Source organism: Dryas octopetala, chromosome 6 (genome assembly GCF_963921425.1).
Source record: "Dryas octopetala chromosome 6, drDryOcto1.1, whole genome shotgun sequence".
Lineage (NCBI taxonomy): Eukaryota > Viridiplantae > Streptophyta > Magnoliopsida > Rosales > Rosaceae > Dryas > Dryas octopetala.
In genome coordinates, this window is record NC_141371.1 from 18,022,569 (window position 1) to 18,032,755 (window position 10,187).

The 10,187-nt window shown below is 36.5% G+C and overlaps 1 long non-coding RNA gene across 1 annotated transcript; it reads right to left on the minus strand.

The window, feature by feature from the left end:
* Positions 1–3,990: 3,990 nt before the first annotated feature.
* On the minus strand, positions 3,991–4,518 carry LOC147282987 (uncharacterized). Its single transcript, XR_015123042.1, has 2 exons — positions 4,473–4,518; positions 3,991–4,380 (listed from the first exon to the last, which is right to left on the minus strand). It is a non-coding gene; the product is annotated as an uncharacterized LOC147282987 (long non-coding RNA).
* Positions 4,519–10,187: the final 5,669 nt, after the last annotated feature.

A 10,187-nucleotide genomic window follows, 5' to 3' on the forward strand; every position in this document is an offset into this window, starting at 1 on the left:
ATTCCATAAACACTAAGATGAATCCTTTGTATGTGTATTCATCCTCCTCCTCGTCTTCGGACTCTGATGCTGAATGAGATAGGGAAGAGGATGGAAGGGAGATGGTGGGTCAGTTGATCATGTCAATGGGTCATACTGTCGTCGCCGGACGTCCAAGGCATGGCGGTACTTCTTCAAGTAGCCGGTACACACACCGGAATCGAGAAGCCTCCCACGAACGTCTCATGGACAACTACTTCATCCCTTCGCCAATCGAGGACACCGTGACTTTCCGCAGGCGATACCGCATGCACCAACCGCTATTCAATAGGATTCTCGAAGCGATTTGCCTCCAGGATGAGTATTTCCGTCTAAAAGTTGACGCTCTCGGTAGAGCGGGTTGAACACCTCACCAAAAGGTGACTGCGGCACTGCGGGTGATGGCATATGGCATATGGCATTCCGTATGATTTGGTCTCAGAGTCAATGACCATTAGCCAAACCACTATACGACGGTCATTCTTGAAGTTCGTGAGAGCCATCACTGACGTCTTCGGACCGGAGTATCTCCGGAGGCCTACCCCGACCGATTTGAGAAAACTTTTGCGAAATGGGAGCCGTAGAGGATTTCCAGGTATGATTGGTAGCTTGGATTGCATGCACTGGGTATGGCAAAATTGCCCAATGGCCGAGCAAGCTGTTTACCGTGGGCATTATCGTGTCCCAACAGTTATCCTTAAAGCCGTTACAGGGTACGACACGTGGATATGGCATGCAAATTTTGGTATACCTGGGTCGAATAATGATATCAATGTGCTGGACTGTTCGCATCTCTTTGATGATATGATTTCCGGCTGGAACCACATGGTGAAATTCACTGTGAATGGGATAGACTACACCATTCCATACTATCTTGCAGATGGGATCTACCCTCAATGGTCTACTCTTATTACTCCATTGCACAGTCCCGTTCTTCCCCACCACAAGTTGTTTGCCGCTCGACATGAGAGATACAGGAAGGATGTGGAGAGGGCATTTGGAATTTTAAAAGCCAGGTGGCAGATTATAAAACGACCTGCTCGTTATTGGCGTCCGATTAAGCTTGGGTATATCATGAAGGCGTGCATAATATTGCACAATATGATCGTGGAGGATGAGCACCCTGAGGATGACTGTAGGGATGACCCAATAGACCCAGAAGCAAGCACTAGAAGGGCAGAAGCTGAATATGAAGATGTAGAACCATGTCCGACCGGTGCCGCTCCATCATCATTACCTGAGATGAATATTTGTCGAAATTTGCTTAGGGACCGAAATGTCAACGAATCCCTAAAAACCAATTTGATTGAGCACATATGGATTCGAGAGGGGAACCCACCACTTGCCCCAACCCATTGAAATCGGAATCATGGTTCATCAATGTTGTTCTCATTATCGTATGTTAGGTTAATCTTCGTTGTTGATCCTGAAGTTTGTTATTTGTCTTTGTATTTGCCGTTTAAGTGTGTTTGTGTTTGTCGGTTGCAGTTTGTGAAATGAAATAAAGGCATTAATTTCTCTTAGCTGACATGACATGACACAACCATCACATGCTTGCAAAATAATTCACTGAACCAATGACAAGACTATACACTGACTCCACACTTCATCCCATGCACAACACTGTTGCTTCACATGTGAGATTCGAGTATCTGTGAATCCATCAGGGAATCCAATGGGCAAGTTATCATGCTTTTTTCCCTATAAATACCAAGGTTTAACTATAAGGCCAACACATCCACATAACTATCGTTTAGAAATGGCTTCCTCTTCCAAGCAAAGTGTCGGTGAGAGCTCCAAGCAAGGCGTCGGTGAGAGCTCCAAGCAAGGTGCCGGTGAGAGCTCCAAACAACAGTGCGATCAAAGCTTGTGTAAGTGCCTCCCTAACTGTGCTGCACCATTTTGCGATTATTGTTTAATGATGGAGCGTGCAAAAGAACCAGACTGGAGGTTCTGCAAGTGTTCGGATGATATTTTGGTCCCTTTGTATGAATTTTGCATGAGATTGGAGCTCAAGGATCTAGCCAACCACCCAAATCTTCGCCACCAATGGTTGAACCACCTGCCAGAGCCTAAACCACCCGTGCCATGCACCTGCGGGAAGAACCCTCCGGTTCAACCATGTGATGAGTGTGAAACCGAACAAAAGATCTCAGATTGGTATAATTACGGAGGTGTCAATTCTTCGTCATCGGACTCCGAATAAGAAGTTCGCTTCATTTTCTGTCATGTCGGATGCAGTTGTTGTTGTTGTTTTTTTTTTTCTTTAAATCATCGTATTGTTCTTGTTTTTTCTTTTAGTGATCGTGTTGTTCTTGTTTTTCCTTTAAATCATCGTGTTGTTTTTATTGTTTGTGGTTGTTGAAGTCCCGATGTTGTAAGGCTTATGTTGTCTAATTTATGAAATTTTCTTATTTTAAATATATTCAATATTGATCTTATTTTAAAGGTCTCATTAAAATAAGACCAATAGATTAGTTTTTATTATAATTTAAATTTTAAATTTTAAATTAAATATAAAATAATTAATATTAGTCATATTTTAAATATGTATAAAACACTGTGACCCAAAATGGATCACAGCACCACAGTGAGAATTGAGTCACAGCACTATTTGTGACCCAAAATGAGTTTTGGGTCACAAAAAATGGGTCTTACCATAGTGGAAGGCCTTAGATCAGTAATTGTTTTTGAAAGTGAGGTCCCAATAAATATATTTATAATAATACTAGTTAATAAACTGACATGAATACATTTATATTACATGATTATTATAATATTATTAAATAAAATTTTAAAACCCTAATATTCATAAGATGATCTCCCCTGGTTTTTTTTTTTTTCCTCTCTCTCTCTCTATCCCTCTCTTTCTCTCATCTCTCTTTCTCGGATCTGTCTCCGTCGCAATCTCTTCGGGGTCTCCTTTGCAATTTTCCAGAAAGCAGGCCGAATTTCTTCTCCTCTCTTGCCAAATTTCTTTTCAGGCGAAATTTTCAGAAATTTTCAAAAAATTTCTGTTGAAATTTGCAAAACTTTGTCCAAGATCAGTGCATATTGAGCTCGAAATTTCCACTCAAAATTTAACGAAAATTAATTGGTTTAGTGTTAAAATTTCAAAAAAAAAAAACAAACAAAATTTTCGGGAAATTTTACTCCTTCATTAGTCTATATTAGTATTTTAAAATAATTCATTGACCTATTTATAGTATAAAAATTTTTTATTGACTTATTTGTAAATACCATAAAAATAACACACAAGAAATTCCACAAGCTTTCCCTTCAACCTGCTACCAATCAAGAATCAAAATTTTGTAGTTTTAACATCCCAACAAAAAATTACTGCAACAATCTCCCGCAATAAAGCAAAAAAATTATTGCTACCCAGAAAATAAAGAAAGAGGGACAATCTATACTGAACTTTTTTCTTTCATGAAGCTGATACATATAATATGATAAATAATTCAAAATAAAGAAAATGGGTCTTTTCAAAAATCATATCTTATCTCCAGAAAACGCAAAAACACATCACAGAAATGGTGCTGCAGCGGCCAAGCATCGGTGCCGTACAGACCGTACCTCCACCTGAAGACCTCCCGCGACCCACCAGGAAGATCCGGCCCATGAAGCTATCGACCCACTTGGAGAAGCCTGTACCGCTGAGGCCGCCGGCGGTGAAGAGAGGAGAGAATAGAAGCTGGGTTGGGCTTCCAAATCTGATCTAGATCTTGAAATCAATTATGGGTGAGAGAGAGAGAGAGAGAGAGAGGGAGAGAGTTGGGGTGAGATGGAGATGAACAAAAACTCCTCCAATGGGTAGTAGCTAGGTTTAGTCTTCAGTTCAGTGTTGAGACACACCCAATCAACAAAAACAAAGTGGGGGGTTTTGCAGGAAAAAAAAAACAAAAAAGTTTGCAAAAAGACCACAAAAACATATCTGAGATCCCAGATTCTCAAGTCTCAACCAGCCCAAAGTAACAATCTTCAATTCATTAATTGCAAAACCATAATAGACAACATCTTAGTATCCAAGATCGAATTACAGCACAAACACAGATTCAATCGGAGTGTGAATTGGAGGTGTAGGTGGAGAAATCGGAGACATCAGTTTCTGGGTCGTCATCGTCATCGTCATCTTCAGAAGAGGAGGAGAGATAAGGAAGGCAGAGGAAGGAGAGGAAGCGACGGAGTTGAAGGAAGGGGAAGCAGAAGAGGAGATGCAAAGCTTGGTGACTGGTCAGTCTCTCAGGATTGCAGGCTATGTATTGGCATAGATTTGCTGAAAGATTTGCTACTCTCACCACCACATGGCTGTTCAACACCATCTCTCTCTTGATTTCTTTGTTTTTGTTTTTGGAATGGGATCTGAGAAATGAGAATATTAGAAAAACAATTTGTTTGTTTTGTTTCTCTATAATTAATACCTGGATTCTCTTGCCCAAAAAAAAAAAAAAAACCTGGATTCTCGAACGGTCAACGATTGGTTTTTTTTTTTTTTTTTTTTTTTTTTTTTTTTTTTTTTTTTTTTTTTCAATTATGATAAGTTGATAATCCTCATACAAGATAAGACCGAGCCGTGAAATGGGATTTGCCTAGTTGGTCGAAGACAATAATTATTGGAATTGACCTAGTTAGCCGAGGACAATAAACACACCCGAGTTTGAACTATTTCCCCTCCCTTGTAATAAAAAAATAAATAAGACCAAACCAAGAAGGACTAGAATCCACATCTAACAATTGGGTGTTAAAATATTGAGTGTTTGTTTTGTTTTCAAATGTCATCGCAATTTGCAGCTTAAATCATTTAAGTTTTCATCAACAACAACAACAACAAAACCCATTTTAATTAACAATTGGGAGTGATATTTCTACTCCAATTTTTTTTGAAATTTCTATCAAATGTCTCCTTTTATTCAATGTTATAGTATTTTAATCCTAAAACATATATTATTATTTGGGTTTTGTTGAACAAAAATTGTAAATAAATAATAATATTATTACCTAACATAATTTCACCCAAATTCATTTAAAGAATAAGGGTTTTATTATTTTGGGTACGACCCATTCAAGATGGAGTATATCTCTTAATTACAATCCTTTGACTTAAGGGAATACCCTTTGATTCCAATTGCAATGAAACCAACGGATCACTTTGTGAGTATTTGAATTTTTAATAGGTGAAAGACCTATTGAAACGGAATTTATTTGCGGCTGCGGTTGTACCCATATTTTAGGTTGCCTACGTACCCATTGCAGGATCAAACCACACGTAGTTCCAAGGTTTTGGGATTTAAATGAGTGAATGACTCATTTAAAAAATATGAGTAATTTGGGTAGGGTTTAGAGCCCTTGGATTTGATTTGAGAAATTAATTCAAGGATTTTTATGTGTAGAACTAATTTCTGAAGGATTTGGGCGGATTTGATTTGGTAATGATTGCACCTAAATTTTAGTATGTTGCCTACATACCCAAATGGGATCAAACCGAATGTAGTTCATTAAAGAATTTGACTTGATTGGCTTTGTGCCTTTTTGGAGTTGAATTTAGGATTTAGATTTGAGAAATTTGGTTTTGTACCAATTTAAGAGTTTGAATTTGGGATTTGGAGGAAAATGTGCCCATTAATATTTTTGTATAATTTATTTGTTAAATGACACATTTTTTATAATGGGCTAACATTAATTTGGCTATGTGCCTACTAATATCTTTGTATCAATTACTTATTAATTGACACACTCTTTATTTATTAATGGGCAAAAAGAATTTGAGAGAGATCCATTAGACTTTGTACCAACTAAATGTTAATTGGTAATTATTTATTAATGGGCATTGTAATTTTGGAGACAAGCCCAATTAACTTTAATTTGAATTCACACCAATAAAAGATTTGTCAATTGGTGGTTTATTTTGTTGATGGGCTGTTTCGGATAGACACATGGCTATTGAACTTTGATTGAAGACATTTGTCTTCCTACTGGGCTTTCTTTAGTAGGAACTGCTCTTGAGAAATGAGATTTCTTTGTGACTCATTTTGCCTTGAGAGTCCTAGGCAGCAAGTTTTTTGTTTGCTTCTTCCAAAAGAATAGTAATCCATTTGCATGGGTTCTATACTGTGACTTTGAAACCATACATTCTTCACAAAGAGAACAAGTGGCTGATTTTCTTTCTCCACCCAAAGGTAACGAGCCTTCCTTGTATGATTGCCTTCTCTTATTGTTTAATCATGTTCAATGGCAACCCAATGGCTTTCCTCAATCTTCCCTTCCGTCTTTTTGTGGGCTTGCCTTTCAATTCTTTTTTTTGTTGCCTCCGTTGAAGACCTTGCCTTCTCTTGGTCTCTAACTTGCAGCAATCTCAAATAGCAATCTTGTGTCCACGGGCCCGCAAAGTGAGATATTTTTTGTTTACTTTGCTCTTGTTGCTGGAAGTCTCCATTCATTTCTGTTTGACGTACAGAGAGCAAGAAGGCCAGTCATTGCTTTTTGCTTGGCTTTCTTGGCTTTATGCCGCTACAAAGATGACAAATGCCATTTATATTTTCCCTTGGCTTTATGTCATTTCTTTGTTTTCCTTGTCTAATGCAAAGGAAATATATCTCAGCCATGAGACTTGATTTCTTTGTTGACTGATGGTAGAAAAGGTGATTTTTCTTTGTGGGGTTCAGCATAGAATCATCAACTTGGAAAATTAATTTTGTGGGGTTCAAACCAGAACCCCCATCTCTTGAGAGATAATAGATTTATGGGGGGTTCTGTCTCTGAACCCCCATCTCTTGAGAGAGGATAGATTTATGGGGGGGGTTCTGACCTGAACCCCCATCTTAAAAGAAAGAATATTGCCAAGGGCCACTACCTTGAATTTGAACAGCAACGGTCTTGCAGTAATTCTCTCTTCTCTCTGCACTTTCTCCTTCAGCCTTTCGGTCTTCCCCCTCTTTTTTTCTCCTCCTTTTCTGAATCCCTTATGCTCTATTTATAGAGTCCATGAGAAGTCCAAGTGATGAGATCACATGGAGATGAGATAACTCTCTCCATTTAAATTTAAATTCATCAGATAAGAGATAATTAAGCTTTCAGATAAATCCACATTATCTCACTTTTCAATTTGTTTTCATTTGAAATTAATGTGGCACATGGTATATGGGGATCTTATCTCAACCTCAACCTTTGTATTTTTTTGAATTTTTTTTTACGGTTCAACAGGTTTATTTCATATTTAGTACCTAAATTTTGACCCTTGTTTTAATGTGGTACCTAAACTTTTATTTGTCCCAATTGAGTACCTAAACTTTTATTTTGTATCTAATAGGTATCAAAATAAATTTCTGTTAAAATTGTCAACAAAAGTTAGGGGCAATATAGTTAAAGTATATTTTAATTATTTTCTTTATATGTTTAAAATTATTATAAAAAAAACACAACAACCAAAAAAAATAAAAAATTATAATTAAAATATAAATTTTTTGAAGTGACTATATTGCCCCTAACTTTTGTTGACAATTTTAACAGAAATTTATTTTGGTACCTATTAGACACAAAATAAAAGTTTAGGTACTCAATTGGGACAAATAAAAATTTAGGTATCACATTAAGACAATGATCAAAGTTTAGGTACTACATATGAAAAAAACCCTTATTATTTTTCTAATATATTTTATATATGAAATGACTAAAATATCTAGAAAAATGAACATGTCGAGATTATAATAGAAAATAGGTCGTGGAGAATTTCTCGAAACTAAATAGATCGAGAGTAAAGAGGAGTGCAATTATGGCCTCCCTAAAAATTTGTTTTTAAGTTTATTTTTGTTTGTTCACTAAAATTTTCGTTTTGATTTTTGTTAATTAAGGAGATAAAAGAAAGCATGAGAAATTGTGAAACTTCTTTTTTGTTTGTTTGTATTTTTTTTTTGTCCGAAAGATGTAGAATGATTCATAAATTGAAAATTAAAAGGGTTTTTTTCATTTTTAGTACCTAAACTTTGATCATTGTCTCAATGTGGTACCTGAACTTTTATTTGTCCTAATTGAGTACTCAAATTTTTATTTTGTATCTAATAGGTACCCAAGTAAATTTCTGTTAAAATTGTTAACAGAAGTTTGGGATAATATAGTCATTTTAAAAAAGTTATATTTTAATTATTTTCTTTTATATATTTAAAAGTAAAAAAAAATTACAAAATTACAAAAAAAAAAAAAAAACAATGTAGCTTCTGCTACTACCACCCGCCCACCACTCTCCCTTCCATCTCTCCTCCATCGCCCTCCCCCCTGCTTTCTCTGCAAATTGTGGAAAAGTGAAAAAACAAAATCAAACCTCTCTCCTCCTTGGACAACCCAGCCTCCCCAACCTCTCTCCACCATCGGCAACCTCTCTCAACCTTCCCACCTTCCCTCTCACCACCATTTGCACTGGCCGGACGCCTTATCTTCCCACTCCCTTTTTTTTCTTTCTATCCTTCTATTTCTCTCCCCCTCTCATTCTGGATTTGCACCAGCCTCCCACCCCCCCCCTCTGCATCGGCTAACTCCGACACCATCAACGGCAACAACCCCCTCTTCCCCCTTTCTCTCTTCCCTCTTCGCCCTCTCTCTTTCCCCTTCTCCTTTCAAATCTGCAAATCCGATTCAAAAACAAAAAATCTAAACAAAAACCCCACAATCAGCAAACCAAAATAAAAAATAGAGAAGGGGAGGGGCAATGAAGGAGAAAGGAAAGGGAGACTGGTGGGTAGAAATGGCAGAGCCCTTAATTTATTTTGTAGCCATGCGGAATATGGCCACTACATCTTACATTCTTGCCGGAGGAGAGCACCTCTGCCGACACCACTACATGGAGTATATGGGGCCTCCCAACCTAAATGTGTGTGACAGACTGATAGCTTGGCAAAGAAATAGAACCCAACCCAAATGTGGTTAATGTCAAATTGTCAACAACAACAAATGCCAACCCAGCTGGTGGGCGGGTGGTAGCAGAAGGTGAGAAGGTGGAGAGAGATTAAATTTTTTTTTTTTTTTTTTAGGCTTAATTATCGATTTACCACCCAAAATTGTAACTCATTCTCACTTTACCACCTGAAAGTTTTTTTGTCTCAGATTACCACCTGTAACTTACATCCGTGTCCCATTTTACCTTGTTTCGTCAACAATTTTTTTTCCGTTAATGCTGACGTAGCGCGCTGGATGTGCGCCACGTGTCACATCTTTTTTGTATTTTTTGATTTTTTTTTTATTTTTCTATTTTTATAAACTTTGAAAATTAATTAAAAATAGCTCCGAACTTAGAAAAATACACGGAAAATTCCTACCGACTTGTCTTAACTAGTACTAATTTACTATGGGATCAAAATGCCAATTTTCCCTCTAAAAATTTCCAAAAAATTTGGAAAGTCCAAATTTATTTCTAGAAAATTAAAATACTCTAGACTCTTTGAAAATTCATAGAATAATCTCCCGAACTCCAAAAAATATGAGGTCTGCACCGTTAGTCTTCTAAAAACTAACAATACCTTTCTCGTGAACACTTGCTACCCAAAAGACCTCTCGATCTTAGAGAAAAATAAAATTCTCTATAAAATAAATTCTAGAAAAATTCTAAAATTTCTGTAAAGTCTCGAAATAATTCTCTAAAACAAGCTTTTGGTAATTTTTCAAAATATTTTTGAGAATTTGTTCAAGAGTTTACGAAAATTCTAGAATTTTTTCTAGAATTTATTTAATAGAGGAAAGTTTATTTTAATTTTTTAGAAATAAATTTGGACTTTCTAATTTTTTTGAAAATTTTTAGAGGGCAAATTGGTAATTTAACCTTATAGTAAATTAGTGCTAGTCAAGACGAGTCCGTAGGAATTTTTTTTGTATTTTTCTGAGTTCGGAGCTATTTTTAATTAATTTTCAAAGTTTATAAAAATAAAAAAATAAAAAAATGCGAAAAAAAAAAGATGTGACACGTGGCGCACATCTAGCGTGCCACGTCAGCATTAACGGCCAGATCGTCAGCATTAACGGAATTGTTGACGGAACAAGGTAAAATGGGACACGGATGTAAGTTACAGGTGGTAATCTAGGACAAAAAAACTTTCAGGTGGTAAAGTGGGAATGAGTTACAGTTTTGGGTGGTAAATCGATAATTAAGCTTTTTTTTTACTTTTAAACATATAAAAGAAAATAAT